General features: G+C 42.0%; 1 long non-coding RNA gene across 4 annotated transcripts; it reads left to right on the top strand.

The window, feature by feature from the left end:
- The first annotated feature begins 5,949 nt into the window (after positions 1-5,949).
- On the top strand, positions 5,950-17,240 carry LOC115494449 (uncharacterized). Of its 4 annotated transcripts, none has more exons than XR_012055200.1 (3): positions 5,958-6,338; positions 12,455-13,605; positions 14,815-17,240. It is a non-coding gene; the product is annotated as an uncharacterized lncRNA (long non-coding RNA). The 4 variants fall into 4 exon arrangements; XR_012055201.1 differs by having other exon boundaries at positions 5,971-6,338; positions 12,455-12,677; positions 13,275-17,240; XR_003959467.4 differs by having other exon boundaries at positions 5,986-6,338; positions 12,455-12,677; positions 13,349-17,240.
- The last annotated feature ends 315 nt before the right edge of the window (positions 17,241-17,555 follow it).

The following is a 17,555-nucleotide window of genomic DNA, read 5'->3' as shown; positions in this document are numbered from 1 at the left end:
AGCACAGGGAAGGGAAAGAGAGGATTTTACACACTGCTAATATTAAGTACTGGCTTCTCAGGGAAGTTTTCATAGAATCATGGAATGATTTCTGTTGGAGCAGCCCTCCAAGATCATCCAGTCCAGCCATTCCCCCAGCACTGCCAAGGCCACCACTGTCCCAAAGTTCCACATCCACACAGCTTTTAAATATTTCCAGGGATGGTGACTCCCACACTGCCCAGGGCAGCCTGTTCAGTGCTTGATGATATCCCAGTGCAGAAATTTTCCCTAATATCCAGTTTAAACCTCCCCTGTGGGCTGAGCATTTGTAGCTAATGCCACAGGGTGCAAGAAGAAGTTTTCCCAGGAGTTTACCACTAATTGTGTCTGTGAAAGACAGGAATGCTGGACTAATTTCAAATGATGGATTATGTGTAAAATTAGCTTTCCTTTGGAAAAAATTCTCCTCTAGAGTGAGTAATGAAAATAATACTTCTCTGGTCAAGCTGAATATATTAATGAATAATATAAAATTAAGATAAATCACTGGTGAACAGTGCAGTAAGTATGCACTGAAATCAATCAAGTTTACAACACATCCTATTAATTACTGTGATTCTCTTCTACTAAAACAGGCTGTGTTATGTTGTGTTCATGGTGTTCTCATCCCCCTGAGCCACTTCCATACTCACATCCCAACTCTCCCAGAGGATTTTTATTCCCCTCAGTACCCACTCCCATCTTAGCAAATAGATCCTTGTATACTAAATACCAGAGCACTTGGCCAAGGACCTGCTGTACTGGAGGTCACAGGGTGTTTGGGGGGATTTAAAGCTGATGGTGCTGTTGAGGAATCTTCAGTATTCTGCTCCAAAAATAAGCAAGTTCATTAAGGAACCACTTAATTTCCATTCCCAGTTTTGTTCCTGTCCCATAGAACTGAGAAAGAAGGAGGTTCTTGTGATCAGCCAATGTGTGGCCCCCAGTGATGGGTGAGCTCTTTGTGTCTCTCACCATTTGTTTATTTTTTAATTTATTATTACTATTATTACCCACTTGGTCTCTGTCCTAAATAGACTGATGGATTTGTCCTCTGGGCTCTGAGTCGCAGCTGGACAGCAGCAGCGTCCGTCGGTAATCCCAGGGTGTGGGAGCAGCCAGAGCTGGGGCCAGGAGCACATGGGACACCCGGTGTCTCCTGGCTTCCCAACCCCAGCTCCAGCCCTGGGCAGAGCTCCAGGGCTGCTCTGCACCAGGAGGGGGAATCCTAAACCAGCAAAGCACCAGGGGGTGTTTCTCCTGATGTGACTCTTCGTGTGGAGAGAGGGAAAGGGAGAGGAGAGGAAAGGAAGAAAATGTACAGAATTTCCACAAACTCTGGTTTTCCTCCCTTTGTTTACAGAGCTTGTGTGCACTGCTCAAGTCAGGAACGTGTGCTTGTGCAGCGGGATTGGAGTCTGGGCTCTTCCTTTTCCCAGTGCCAAGTGTGCCAAGCTGATGCTGCTCATGGTGTGTGAGTGACAGTGACCTGGAGACACGTCCCTGCCCGTGCGTCCGAGCTGTCGGCTCGGGTCACCCATGTCCTGTGCGGGTGCTGGGGGCAGAGCCCTCCCTGTCTGTGCCGCTGCAGAGCTCAGCCTGGCTGAGGCTGGGCCAGGAGCCCTCGGGTCCCCGCAGCCACTTTCAGTACAGGGCTTTTTTGGCTTTCATTGTGTTTGACATTTGGAAGGCTGAGCCTCATTCCAGGCGGGCAATCACCAGCACCAGGCTGGGAAATGAGCTCTGTAAGATGGAGAACAGATGCAAAAAGGGAAAGAGTGACCACAAAACTAAAATGAGATTTGAGGCAGATTTTTGTCTTATGTGATATCTGTTCAAAGAAGAACCTAGAAACCAGAGACCTTAAAAATGAGAGCGAATTTGATCTTTCATTACCCTTTGGGAGACAGAGACATAGTTGGTTCATTTGGTGCATTAAATGCTCAGAACACAAATTCTCCTGCTGATGTACCAGCAGTGCTGCTTGCAAGGTCAATGCTGCAAGTGAGTTCCATTTTTTATACTCCAGCTCTCCTTCTCTTTCACCATTCTAAATAAATGATGTTTTCTGCCAATATCAATTGGCTACTGCAGCAACAAAGTCCTGTAGCATGGGCCAAGAGAAGGCTAAAGGAAAACACAGCTCCTGAGCATCCTCCTGGAATGCTAGAGCAAGCAGGCAGATGGCACAATTTAAGTGTGTCTATATCAGTGACAGACTAAATTTCACTTGTAAGCTCAGTTTTTGCCATTCTCAGCCTCTTAATGAGGCTGATGTACCTTCTGAGAATGTCAAACAGTGCCTTCAAAATAGAATAAATTCTTAATAATGTAATCAGATAGTTAAACATAAGCACTTGCAAAAGTTTTGGCATTAAGTGTTCTCATTAAAGTAGGTTTCTTCCTTGTTTATGGCAAATAGGGCTGGAAATGCTGAAGCAGCAGGATCTGAGTCTCCTTCAAAACCACCCTAGATCCATCCCGAAATGATGTGGCAGTGCTGAGAAAGCCAAGCCCATGTCCAGTAATGTCTCAATTGAGTTGGAGCTGAAATAGTGCCCAAAGGGTCTGTGAAAGGTCAGGCTGGTTTGGCCTGGGAGCGAGCAGCCAGCTGGAATGACAGAATCTCCTGTGCTGGAAGGGAGCTAGCAGGATCACTGAGTCCAACTCCTGGCCCTGCACAGACACCTCAAGAACCACACCAAGACCTGTGTCTGGAGAAACCTGCACCTCAAAAGGCCTGGGGAGATGGAAGATTTTCCCTCTAGACAATGAAAGCTGAAGCACAGCAAGTGTTGCCTCTGCTAATGGAGATTCTGGAAAATCAGTCTTGATTTCTGCAGTTGGGGAGTTTTTCTTGGGATCATGGTGCTGCCCTGAAGCTTTTCTGAAAATTGCTTATCTATAGGTTACTCTCAGTGGTCTCATTTATACAAGACTTCATTTTGTTTTGTTTATTTTTTTAAAATTAAATAGGATTATTTTTGAAAGGTTAAAATGCTAAAGAAATTACAATATCAAAAGCATGTTATAAAAATGAGGAAAAAACAATTGTTTAATATGGAGACAAAAATTATCTCCCAGTGTAAGGTCCACTCAGAGCTGCAAATCCTGGCTCACCAAAGCTGTGTTAAAGGGGTCAGGAAAATTAAGATGAAGTGATTCTGCTGAACTCACCAACACGGGTTTAGTTGTTGTTTGGTTTTGTTTCATAGACAGAAATATTCAGAGAAAATCAAAATGGGAAATTAACAGAACTGTAACTTCCCTTCCAAATATCTTGGTGGAAAACCCTCGAAGGAAGAATAGTGCTTCTGTGGCTGTGAACATAATTGAGTCCTCCAATGTACTGTGCTAATGGTTATTTGTCCTGTAATAATGTATCCTGAAATGTATCCTGCAAGGAGGATGGAAAAAGGAGTTTTAAGTGGGGAGTAGGTAATATTTTTACTTAATCAAGAGGATAACATTAAATAACTCATAAAACAGTTGGCCAGATGCAGTAAACAGAGGTTGTAAAAAAGGTAAAGGTATTCCCTCGGTTCCCCACCCCAGTGGTTTAAGGAATAGAGTTCCAAAAGAAAATAGCCTTTAGAAATGTGATTGAAATAAGAAGAGACCATGTCCTGAGCGGGGAGTGTGCACACAGAGATCTCAGCTCATAGGAGCAGCAGCCAGGGAAGGAGGGAACAGCACAAGACAGAGAAGGGAACATTTCTCTTGCAAAAAAGCAGGGAGAGAAACTCCACTTAGAATGAGGTTGTACTGCAAAATCTACTTGTGACTCTGGTGGTGAAGAAAAGTCCATTTTAGATTCTGGGAAAACGATTTTAGCCCTTTCAGGATATTAAAAAAAGAGAAGAGCTGAGTTGGGGTGTTGGGTACTGAGGCATCCCATCTTTCAGATTGCCTTCAGTGATCTACTGAATTCAGGGGACTTTTTAATAAGCACTGGCTTCAGGGAGAAAAATAGTCCGAGTGGTAATTAGACATTGACTGAGATGACCAAAATAAAGGCTGCAAAGTGGCTTTAAAACTGATAGGCTACCTTTTGGAACATTTTTCCTAGGCGAGTGCCATGAGTTTCGCTGCTTTCCTCTCTCCTTTCAGCCAAATTGGGATTTAAGAGATTTCAGATGAACTATAAATGGAGAGATGTATGTACATATGGTGGTTTCTCACCCCTTTATTTATTATAAATACTAATACCTGCAGGGCCCTACAAGCATTTGCTTTGCTGCATATGGTTTCCTCTTGTTTCCAAATGTTTTTTCTACTTCAAGGCTGGGAATGCGGTCAGGTCAGAAAACATAATCACATAAATATGGATGGCGGATGTAGTGGTTTTTAATTGCACATTTCTGTCTCTTTTCCAAAGCTGAGCAGTTTCTATGCAGCGCTGAATTCAGCCCCACTGCTCTGTCTAACCCCCAAGCCCACCAAACTCCTGCAAGGATGAGAACTAACTGCCTGTTAAATGGGAAGTTGCTCCAGGAATCCAACAAAATGCTGATACCCATTTCTAATTTATTAATTGAACCCTTGAAAGCATTGCTTTGACAAATAGCTCTTTTTGTAGCTCTGATAATTACTGAATAGGGACAATCCAGACTTCCTGCTATTCCATGGTGTACTGGGAATATACACATTGAATCATCTGGTGCCCCAAGTTTGGCTCAGATGCCAGGATGAGTTAGTGCATAGTTAAATATCTGGCAGATTAATAAAAAGCATTCCCATCCTCTTTCCATGTGCAAGATACTTGCAGTGAAAATATATGTGAGGAAAATAAAGTATTGATAAAATAAAGCCATCTGGTGTGAGAACAGCAAAGCTTGTTGAAAAAAATGGTGTCTGCTCTGAAATGGGCACAAAACAAACAAACAAAACCCCTCCCTGTGATACTAATTTCTTCCAGTTGCCTTAGTTCAATAAATATATTCCCTTCTTTTCCTCTCCTCCACTGAAATGTGGAGGAGAGGAAAGCTTTAGAAGGAAGAGCTGCTTTGAAATGAGTAATTGAACCATTCAGTTTTCATTCCTTAGGACAGAAATAGGATTTTTTTTTCCTAAACAAAACACTTGAGTGTAAGGTTTGACTCCTGCAGGAGTTCATCCAAAAAATGTATATATCTGGGGAAAAACTATATTTAAAGACAGGGGCTATTTTTCATTTTTTCAGTTAAAAATATAAAAAATATTAAGTTTGAAAACATTAAATCTGAAATGTTTCAGCCAGAAATAGTGAACAGGGTCCAAAGGCAACTTGAGTCAACAAATCACTAAAGAAAAGCCATAAATGGTATAACATAATCCTGATGGAAAATTGAAATGACAGCCATAGGGCATGAAAAAATGAGTTACAATTACAAAATCAGGCTGTCAATATTTTTCTCCTCCACCAATACAAGTTTACCAGAGAAAATTCCAGCTGGCCTCCAATTTGACCTGGCACTGGGAACAGTAACAACCACATGGCAGGTAAGAACCACTGGATGGATGGAAAGGGGAGCAGGAAGGGTCTCATTTCTCTCTGCCTACCACACTTAAGCAACACTTTGAAGAGTTTTCCATCATAGCTGACCTTAACAGAATTCCTACATAAAAGGAAAAAAACTCAGTATCCTGTTAGTGTTTAGCTCAGGTCCCAATTTCATGTGTTCAATGTTGACTTACAAAGTTACTGAATTAAGGAGCACAAAATTTCTGAAGTTAAAAACTTTATATCCTTTCCCTTTTCAGCTACCACCATGGTTCTGTGTACTCCAAATAGTTGTACTTAATTAGTGGCAACTCTGGGGGAAGGAAGAACAGAGGTTCTACAAAAACCTACAGTTTTAGAAATAACCGTAGCTCAAATGCATCACTCTACATATTTTTTTAGAAATACACATTGGCAATATAATAAAACATTCATCCTCCTCTAAAAAGCCATTATTACAAATTCATTCCCACCTTCAGATGTTCAATTCCAGACTTCCTGAAGATTTATCTTGAGAGAATTTCAGGTTTTATATGTGATGTAAGATTTGTTCTTTCTTTTTCTCAAGGGCTTTCTTTGACTGTCTTAACCAATTGAATTTCCATTAACAGGAGAGGAATATTTTCACATCTTGCATTACTTGCATTGCTAAAAGCTGGGTTGCCTGTTATCTTTCGGGCTCCCAAAGTTCATATTCTGAACTGGAGGGATCCTGGAAAAGTGGTTCCTGTGGTGCTCCGTGGCGTGGCAGAGCCAGGGCTGTCACCCCCACGTGCAGACATTACCAGCCTGCACCAGCCTCTGGGCTTTCAGCTGGAGTGAAGAAACTGGACAGGTGGGGACAAAAACCTCTTAATTTACTTCTTAATGACCTAAAAATGCTAATTCAGAGACTCATTAAAGCTGGTATTATCCCTACCTCTATTCTGAAAAGCAATGAACCAGTTTAGAAAGCGGCACATCCCTACATGCCTTCCCAAATCATAGAGATTAGGGACCATCACTCTGGATTAGGCAATGGATTACAATGTGGAGAAAAAGAGACTTGGCTGGTAGGGTTATGTCAAGAAAAGGAAATTATGCTGTTTGATTGATGCACCCAGTTAAAACTGTCTGAAAGAGCTCAAAATTCAATCACAGGCACGGGGAAGTGCTCACAAATGCTCTGAAGAGCAATAACTGTTCATACAAATTTTTTAGGAGAAAATTTGTAGAAGAAAATGTGCTGGAGAAAACTCTAAACTTTTCACAGTCGGTTCTGGAGTAGAAACTGCCAAAAGTCATTAAATTATTCACTAACCATCATTTGTTCTGCTCAGTGTATAACAAAAGTTATTGATTAGGAAGTTTATAGGAGTTGGATGTATTTACAGAAATGTGTTTCTCTTCCTTCTTGTTACTTTGTAGCATGTTGGGATTTTCTTAAAAAAAAAATGCAGCTGGATTAAGTTGTGCATTATTTATGGCAAATGCTCCCTGCTCAGACACTGAGCTAATGGGGATGGCAACATGAGAATTTTTTAACTATTCAATATTACATTTCATTTTTCAAAATGAACAGCCCTTGCCTAAAAAAATACTTTGAAGATAGCAAGCCAAGCAAAAATCATAGACATGATACTTATAAAAGAGTAAAAGCTTTCAGGTGGATATTTATCAAAATCTTTGTTGTTTGAAAAGCAGGATTTTTTTTTTCTTTTTCCTCTCTTTACTTCAGCACAGCAGAACTTTCCCCAGGTGGGATTCAACAACTTTTTACCTTAGAGCACCACAAATTCTTGACTCTGAGACTGGGCAGTGTTGGGTATCATTTATTATAAGTCCTTGGAAGTGGCTGGCACCAACAGAGGGATCCACTTGGCCATTAATGAATTAATTTCTATAGCAGGGGATCAGAAAATTTTCACTGTTCACTAACAGAGACAAAAATGCCTCATCTTGAGCAGTGAATTCCAAGTGTGTAGGAGGAGGTTTCCTCCCAAAGCCACAAAATGTAAATCCCTATTTCCAGCTGTGCAGAGGTGCAGGGTTCCTTCAGCACTCACTGAGATTAGGAAGAGACAGGAGTGTGGCCAAACGTCTCATCTGACTGGTGTGGGATGGAAGTGCAGAGGCAAGTAGGACGAGGAATGCTCACCCTCTGATTACTCTGATCTGGCATATGTTTTTAATCTCTTGGAAGGAATGGGAGAGTTTAAGCCTCAAGAGGATTACTGTGGTAGTTTTCTGTTATTTGTGCTTTGTAAACGTAGGCTTCATGTTTTAAGTGCCTTACCCTGTCCCAAATCTTCCAAACTTTGGCATGATGTTATTTATGTATTTGGCCCCTATGCAAAATCAAAAGTAGTAAAATTCCTTTGGAGTATGGATGAAAACCCAGACTGTGGGTGTGGATCTGTAACAAGCCGATCTGTGATTCTAAAACTCCTCCAGTGGAGTGCCTGTGCTGCAGATCTCGAAGCGGGAGGTGCCAGACTGTTCCTGAGAATCTGTGACTGCCAGCTCAGCACACAGCTATTGTTACACAAGAATATGCAAAATAATTTGGGCTGATTTCAGTGTCACTTCGGGGAGTTTCTGTGCTGGCAGCCACAAATCCTGGATGCTGAATGCTAACATATGCCAATATGGAAAAGGCCTGTTGCTTTCAGTGTAAATAATTTTACAGCCTTTATTTCCTGCAGGCTGACACGATCCACTGTGGCAGCACCAGGAGAACTCTGGGCACTGCTCAGTGAAGGGCTGGAGAAAGTTGATGACTAAAAATGACAAAATCATCTCCTTTTTTACGTCTCGTCCCTTTTCCAATTACTTTGGGAAGGTTCTTACATTGTAGTGCTAAGCCCTTTTTCACCAGCGGTCTGAAGGCAACAGATGTTTGAGTGTTGCAGATTATTTAGACAATTTCTTCCTAGTTCATAATTGCTGAAGCATCAGCACAAGGAAAATGCAGAGTTGTGCTTACCAAGGCTTAGGGTTGAGATTCAGTGTCCACAACTGGAGTTGCAGGAATTAAGCAGAAGTGATTTTTAATGAGGAATTGCAATTGGTTCCTTGCTCCCTGGCCAACTGAAAAAGACACAGAATCAATCAAAACTCAGTGCAAATTATTAATCTGACTTGACTGAGTTTAGCACAAACAACCCAATGTAGCAGCAATAAAAGGCCCTTTGCTCTGAGGGGCAGCAGAGCCCTGAACCCAAAGCACAGCTGAGTTTAAAAGCTCCAGTTTGGGTCAGGTCCTTTCCCATCCCAGCTAAAGAAACACTTGTAATTTCCCAGACTCTGCAGGGGCTACAGTGGGTGTTTAATGCAGGGAAAACCTGCAGGAACCACCAATATTTCACACCCCATCTTAAAAAAGGTACCAAGCTGGATTAGAATAATGAATCTTTCAGATGAACAAATGTTCAAATCCTGGCACTGTGCTGGTGAGACAGAGGTTTAATGAACTCTTTAGAGGTGGTATAAATTGGCTTAGCTTCAATGGAGCCCACAAAAAAACTGACCCTGTCTTTATATAAATTTACAGTAATGATCTTCCTCTCTTCTGTTGGGAAGCTTTTATCCTCAAAAGCCATGTTCCGTGTGAATTATCTTCATCATTTTCCCCTATTTTAATCTATGGGCTCTGGCCTCTCTATTTAAATGTAGCACTTTCTATCAGAAAATCGGGCAGTGCTTTCTAAGGGTAGCTCATGCATTGAATTCAGCTGTCACAGCTACTCGTGCTGCCTTGGGTAATTGGTTCCTCACAAATCTTTATCTAAAATATAAAGGCAAATAATGATTAAAAACCTTAACCTAAACGGAAGCAATAAATTAGCTCGCAAATTTCTTTTACTGCTGCGTTTTGCTTGGATTTACTCAGCCCATAAATCAGAGCTGAGAGGGAAGTTTGCAGGGTGATGGTCACGAGGGGCTGAGCCTGGAGCCATGAATGTTAAAGCTGAGGAGGCTGAACCAGAAGGGATCCAAACTCTCCTCCACACAGGGTCTGCTGCTTCCTCAGGATCACAGGACTCTGTCTCACATTTTTAACACCTGTGGGATTGTTTCAGGGATAATTTTTTAACTGTAGGATGGGAGGAGTTGGTGGGGGCTTGGCTTTCTCCAGTGAGGATAGTTGGAGCCACCACTCAGACCACAGGACAGAAGGATTTGGCTTCCTCTTTAGTCCCTTTGGTTTGAACTTGTATTGGGAAGCAGGGGTAGAAAAGGGCAGGAAAAGCAAATGAAATTATGGCTGAAAGAATTGTGGGGGAGTTTCAGGCAGGGCAAGGCAGAGGGTCTTGCAGACCTCCTGTCTCCTAAAGAACATTTCCAGGAATTGTCCAACCCCCAGACTGTAAAGCCTTGCGAAAGCAAAGATTTGGGCTGTAAATACTTTGGAGAGGTCAGCTGATGATTCTGACTTCGAAGCTGCTGTTTGATTTGTCCTCTCAGTGCAGTGGGTCCTTGCCCCTTGAATCTGACTGAACTCCATGTTTGACGAACCAAGTCCCGGGATTGTCTCATAAAGGTCACTCGAGCTCCTGGGTGCTCTTTCAACCTGCAAGGCTGATAAAATCCATAAAATAAAGGTTTGCTTCTGGTCCTTCGTACTGCTGGCTAAAAGCAATGGAGACTTCATGAAGCTGCACCAGGAATGTCACAGGCTGTGGAATTTGTTCACCCCAGGGCCAATTCTCAAGCCTGCAGCAGTCCTGTAGGTGTATGGTGTGGCTTTGCCTGAATAAAATGTGCTAAATTCCTCATGTCCTGGAGGAATGGACAATCCAACACTGCAGGATTTAGGCACCCAGCTGTGAGGGACTGGAAAGATGGATGTCATGAGACATTCTGGGGAATGACATTGTGGGGCTCATCCTGCCCCACACCCCATTCCCAGAGCTTTATCCCAGCCTGGCAGTGTCCACCAGCCCCTGGCACAGCTGAGGCAATGTCCACACCTGCCCTTGGGAGCCCCAGTCCAGTTCCTGAGGGGCCAAATGTGAGGGAATCTCACCTGGGGGAAGGGCCTGGGAGGGCCAAGGGGTAATTAGGGCACCTGTGTTGGCCCTGTTGCCTCTTGCAGTTCCTATCACCTGAACAGGGCTGGAACCCAGGGATTGGTAGCTGTGTGTATGGCTTTTTATATCTTTTCTGTCTTTCTCGCCTCCTTCTAATTCCCTCTTCTTGGAATTTTTAGGTAAATTAAAATGGGCTTAGTTTACTAAGTTAAGGCTTTCAGGAGTGTTTTATGTTGATTGAATGTTGCACTAAACCTTTTGCCACAGTTCTCTGATTTTCTGAAGTTGCCAGTAAGGTCTTTGGTGTTGTTTTGCCCTCTGGAGGATTATCTTGTCAGTATTCCCCCCCAATGTGTCTAACTCAGAGTACCGGTACCATTGTAAGTCCTTTTAAAAGCCTCATCAGGTGACTTTTCTGGGGCCTTACAGCAGCTCAGTGGATTGAGGATAGTTGCAACTAGGAGTAAGTCCTTGTTGGAATATCCCTGTATTTTTTAAATACTGTACTGAATCTATGTTCTCTGTTATGGAAGTAGGTCAAGGAGTTTGTTTTCTGGCATTTTTTCCTCTGCATCTCTATTATATTTTGGCAGTCAAATTCTTCTTAAAGTACTTGTCAGTTAAAAATTCAGGGCTTTTGTTCTTATACTGCACCAGCACTTGGAGAACAGGGTTGTTGGTGTGTTAAGATGTGAATCTGTATTTCAATAGTGTTGCTTGAAGATCAACTTCAGAAAACACATGTTTTTCTGGACATGGAGTGCCTTGTTCTTTACAGCAGCTGTTCTGTAAATGCAAAGTTTTTAATTATGTCTAATAGCAGATTCTTAGACAAATTCATCCATTTTAGCCAACAAACATTTTGTAATACCAGAGAAGATGAAATAATTGGACTTTCCCTTTCTATCCTGGGATAAGATTTTTGCCTCCCAGTATTCAAAATCTTTTTTCCTCAGAGGGAAATGCTATTCTAGAGTTCAGTAAAATGATGACACAAACTCTTTAAAAACTCCTTGACACCAGTTTGTAGTGGGTTTTGTTGCTAACTCAGAATGGTCTCCATGGTTCCCTCAGTCTCTGAATTCCTCTGTGATGTCAGAGCATTTATCCATGTCTTTCCCATGCCATGTAGATTCTGTATCATGTATAGCATTAGACTGGTGTGAGCTGTGATTTATGTGGTTGCTGTAGCTAAAGCATGAGAAAGAGGAGCCAGTATTTAACTTGCTCGCATTCCTCTGTCCTAACACAGAAAACCTTTTATATACAAATCTTTCAAGTACTTGTGGCTCAGGTTCTGCATTTTCCCTTTTTTTTGGGTTCTGAATCCTGCACACCAGCCCTGGTCAGCCTGACTTCCTATTTCTGCCACCTGCGCTCCACAGTACAGATTGTCCAGAACTTCTTGAGCAGAAATCCTTCTCTATAAATCTGATGCCCATCAACACCTGAAATGCGTTGTTCTTCTTCCTGACTTGTAAATACTTTTAAAAGCCATTTTGCCATTTATGTTCCCTGTACGCTTGTTCCAGTGCAGGTCTGCTGTTTGTGTTTTCCAAGTCACTTCTTTTGATCTTGCAGTTCAAATATCAGCAGATCAATTGAATGCTGCATTCTCAGTCTGTGTTACAAATTCCTCTACAAACTTGGCAAAATCACTGGATTTTTCTGTGTTCCGTTTGTAAGCTGTGAAATGGCACCTGAATCTTCTTTTGTGGTACTTTTCCCTTATTAAAGTAGTGTGTGTGACCTTTGCTGAATTACAAGCTAAAACGTTAAAAACAGTAATCGGGGCCTGGTATTGGTAGTATTGTTTGCTTCACATTCCGTGAGATGGAGCAGGGCACAGCTGCTCGTTGCTTTGCTACAATTTCTTGTAAATTTAAGCCTTACATTCATTTCTTTGGGTTAGCTGATTTCTCTTTTCTTTGTTTTTCAGGAATGCCAGACCTCATGCAAATCATGTTAGGGTGTTCTGGAGCAGCACTGGTGCCTCTGCCCCAACACTGCAGCTGCCAGGGGGTTGTCCCTCACTGCCCCTCACTGTCCTTCACTGTTCCTGCTCCATCTGGAGCGTTTCCACCTGTGCTGAGCAGGACATGGTGCTGTCAGGGAGACACGAGTCCTGACCAGCTCCCTGTGCCATGGTTCCCACCTGAAAGGTGAGTAAAAAGTTGTTCCTTCCCTCTATTCTTTGACAGCAGTAAAAATATTCCAGATTAGCTTGTGGGGTTTTTTTTTTTGTGGGAGTTTCCCAAAGAGGCTCATGCCCACACAGGGCTGTAGGAGAAGGAATCCTTCCCTCTGGCTTTGTGCAGTCTTCGCACAATGGGATGCTGAAAATCCCCCAGTGCTTTATAGACTAACTAAAACTAATTCTATTTGTCTTTTAATTGAGCCCCTTTGGGGCAGCAGCTGGTGCTGTTTGTGGATATTCATTACTTTTTTAGTGCCCGCTTTCCTGGGTTTAGCTGGCTCTTTTTTTGGCACATGCATGTGGTTCAGCAAACAGTATTTCCCTGTCACTCCAGAGCAAGTTCTGGAATGAGCCAATTCCAGCTGCCTGGGTAGGGGAGCAGCCTTTGGCTGGGCATGGGAAGTGGTGCATGGGCTTGAGAGCTCTTCAGGGGAGGCTTCAGTGTTTGCACCAAAGAAAGTCTCAGCTCCCTTAAAAGAATTAATATTTATTGTGTAGGAGATTCTGAGTAACTTGGAATGGCTGATGAGAGTGGGGAGATTAAGTTATTTTGTTTCTATAGAGTATCAGGAATGTTCTTACATCCTTTTCCCTGAAAGCACATTCTGAGTGTTGGATGCTGATTTGGTCCCACAGCTCCTGAGAGACCAGTTCTTTCTGGGAATATCCACATGGACACATCCAGTGTGAAGAAAAAAGCATAGTCTGGCTCCTCAGGTTGGGTAGAGGCTGGTTCACAAGTAACCATGGCAACCATGCTGTCACTGGGAGCATCAAGACATTTTCATACCAAAAATAAAAAAGCCCAAACACACAACAGACATTCGTGCTCCAGCCAATTTGGAGATCCTATCATCAGTTGTGTTCCTCAGGGATGCTGGCAGCAGCGTCAGGTAAAGAGATTTTTCCTTCCCCTAGCTCCTACATCAGCAGCAAATGTTGTTTCTGGTGATGAAACCTAATAATGGCTTCCAATTAAAAGGGGATATTTGAGTTTCAAGTTGAAGAAACACTGAAGATGATTTTATGTTCACCTTAAAAGTTTCCATCTGTCACACACTTCCCAAGCCAGTGTGCTCACATCAATATTTATAACACCCAGCCCAGTGTTTTCACAGAAAAGCCATTAATACAACATATCAGCTCTGGTGACAAGTTACATTTTATTGCTGTCAACAAACAAAAATGTTCTTTGTCTGCAAACTCCCCTTTTTTCCCTTTTAAAAATCAACCATTAGATTTGAGTTTTGAAGTAAATGTGTAGATGTGCTTTCCAATGTTCTCAAGAGGCCTACTGGAGACATGACAGATGGAGCTTGTAGGAGCTGACGGAAGGCACTGATTAGTTTTCCTAAGAGATGAAGTAACAGTTTTGGTTCTTTGCTTGGGATGATGAAACTCATCAAATTCCTAAGGAGAAACAGGGAACTTCAGGAGGTGAGTCTCCAAAAAAAAGATTTAATTTTGAAAACACCTCAGAGTATTGATCGCGGCACTATTTCTCCAGTTTAATTCCATTTGTACTTTTTCCCACTGTAAATGGGACAGGGGCCATATCAAAGCCACAATATTTGGGAGTCTTATGTCACTGCATTGTAGAGGCACTTCCCACTTCCAGGTATCCCCATTCTGCTCAGAGGAGCATCCCCAGGACTCTGCCACAGCTCCTTACACCTCTCTCCACCACTCACCCCTTCAACTTGACATGAGATCATATAAGGAGCCCTCTGGAAAACGAGTGTTTGGATGCACTCTATGAACCATGTCAGTGTTTCTTTTTCTTCCCATGCCAATGACTCTGTTAAGAGGGTTATCAGCATGTACAGAAATGTAAGTGGATTTTTTTTAAATAAAAACAAGTTTAAAAAAGTTATTCATACCAGTGGAACTAGTCAGCTCCAGTGGTTTTAGTTGGATCTAAGCAGCAGTAGTGAAAAATGGAATATCTGTACCAAACACGTCAGCTCTGCAGCTGGTTAATGGAACTGATAACTGTGTAACAATCCCCTGCTAATACCCAATTTTAAAACCACTTAAAATCAGATAAAATCACTCTATTCCACAAAACTATCCATTGAGTCAACTGTGCCTTATTGTTCTAGAATTCCCCTTTCCAGTCCTTGTGGAGCTGTCCAGCTGCCAGATCTGTTACAGCAGCCAAATGACCTGCACATACCTGCTGTTATTCCTTACCATGGACTCCGAGGGAAAGGTGGGAGCACTGAGAACAGTCCTGAGCTTCCATTGAATTTTAGAGCTGACTACAGAGATTCCCATTTCTCTGAAGGAAGAGTGTGTCATCCTTGGTGTTCTGCCAGGTTCTGTTTAATTGCTCTTTATTAAGAGCAGCCCCAGGCACAAGATAATCCATACGGAGACTACAATCCATCCTGACCGAGCTGCATCCCACAGCTTGGGAGGAACCTGCTGCAAGGCTCAGCCAGGTAAGATTCTCTCAAAGGTGCAGAAAAACCAAATGCAAGGTGGTATCCTCATGAGGGTAAAGGAGCTCATGTTTTTCATTTTCTGTTCATCAATTTCCTCTCTCATTCTGCCATGTGGTGCATCTCTCATCTAATTTGGAAAAGCAAGGGAGAAATGGAAACACACCCAGAGATCAACAACACTGTTCTGACAGTGCCTGTGATGGGATAATGATCACCCTCACTGTGCTCACTCATTTGGCTCTCATTTGAAGGTCAGGGCTTTGAGTATCTCTGTGAACAATGAGCTATGACCAAAGTAGGGGGGAAAATTCTAGACTAGGATCAAAAGGTGTAACTCTTAAAAATCCTCTGAAAGTTCTAAGAGTCCATAGCTGTCCATATATAAACTGTAGTTGTAATTTGTGTAGCCTGAAGGACTGGCCAGTCCATGAGCTGTTGTTCCAGCTAGTATAGACTGCAGGCATCTCAGTGGTTCATCCAGCTGCAGCTGACTTTAAATCAGGAGCTGGTGACCTCCCGAAAATACCCTGGAGATTCCAGCTTTACTGAGCTCAGTATTAACTCTCACTGAATCTGAAGGCATTAGGATTGTGTGGCCAGTGCCCAATATGGTGACACTCAGAAATAATTAAAAAAAAAAAAAAAAAAAAAAGAAATAATTTTTTTCCCTTGTCTACTTTCAGTTTAACAGCAGCAGCACAGTGAGGAAATGTTGTATTTGTGCTCTTAGCTGGATGTGCCATTGGGTATTTTGGTTATCAGTGTGGAAAAAAGCAATTTGAAGTAATCTACTAACAAAATAATTTTGTAGGTGTTTTTAATGTCTTGTTTTAAGAAAGAGAGTGGCTGAAACTTGGATTCAGGTAGCAAATGCAATTTCCTGTCCTGAATGGCAATGCCAGTGTGGTAATTAGACCATGAAGGACAATGCTAATTTTAAGGTGTATGTGGGTGGAGAAAAAAAAATATTGAAATAATCAACATGTGAAATCATAAGTGAATCCAGTTTCCTTGGCAACTTCTACTGTGCAGCCTGAGTATCCCTGAGAATTTCACTTGGAAGCAATGGGCAGCAGGTACTTACTGGAAATGGGAATGCTTTTGAGGGAGAACAGTGGGAAACTCTGGTTCAAACCTGTTTTACATCTGGTTCTGTTCTTCCTATCAGACTCTGTATCATTGTTTTCACTTCCCATTGAACTGTTGGCAGTTATTTTCCCTGGCAGAGGTGGATATGGCAGTGGGAAGAGCAGTGGGTAAGTTTGTTGAAGTCCCTTTTTTTCATTGGGAAACTGAATGGTCATTAAATCATGCTACATAAATAGTTACAGCAGAAGAGACTTTGGTTAGAGATAGGCCAAAAGCAGCTGAAAAAATAATAGAAAAATATTTTGCTTTGGTGTTTCAGATACAGCAGTCCCTACAACCATGCTCTGGGCTGATGTCTTCATCAGTCCCGCTGCTTCCAAGCACTAAATCATCACAACTGAAGCATCAAAAAGCTCACAAGGCTTAAGAAAAAGCGGAAATGTTGGGTTGTTTAGCTTTTCCCATCCATCATTTCAATCTTTGCATGATATCTTTAAAGATTTTCTGTTTAATAAAAATGGAATTGCTCTGCAATCCCATGAGAGGTGCTTTCAGGGAGAAAGTAAAATTGCAAGACCCTAAAAATTACAAGGAATGACAATGAAGTTGGGTTACAGATTTAATTGTCTTTAATTGTAAAACCAGCTACTGGAACAAAACCTCAAATGTAGCTAAACAATACTGCAAGTTAAAGGGAGTTCCTGAGGAGGGTGGTAGTTGTTATAGGGGATCAGGAAAGGAAAAAGGGATGTTTAAGCTAAAAGAGGAAAAATGGAATAATTTGCTTTATACATCTCCACATAAACACAATTATATATATATATTTATATGTGTATATAAATATATAAATACTATTGCCCACTGTAAATCTTTTTAGATTTCTTGTACAAAAATATCATTATTGGGATAAAAAGTTTAAAACTCTTTAATACTCTCTCTTCCCTTGCCTTTCCTGTGGTATCTGCAATAAAAGTGGAGCTAATTCTGTTTCATGTTTGGACACACATTTTGATTTGACCACAGGAAACTGCTACAGCACTGGTGCAGGAGGGGTTTTTTGGATGAGTATCCCAATGTACTTCCCAGGAGCAAAATGCCTCTGGAAAGTACAATGCCAGCTCAAGCCAGAAGCGCAAACTTGGCACATGGGCTCAAAATCACTTTTCTGTGCTGGTTGTTGACAGCAGCAAAGTCTCTGCAGGAGCTGGGTGTGCTGAAAAGGACAATTTGTTGTGAGTCTAGAGAACTGTGATCAGGATTTACAACTCCAGTGCATCCTTGACATAGCCAACACCAGATGTTAAAAG

This window comes from Taeniopygia guttata, chromosome 3 (assembly GCF_048771995.1).
Source record: "Taeniopygia guttata chromosome 3, bTaeGut7.mat, whole genome shotgun sequence".
Lineage (NCBI taxonomy): Eukaryota > Metazoa > Chordata > Aves > Passeriformes > Estrildidae > Taeniopygia > Taeniopygia guttata.
The sequence above is the reverse complement of the archived record's forward strand: the minus strand, read 5'-3'. Positions and strand labels throughout refer to the sequence as shown.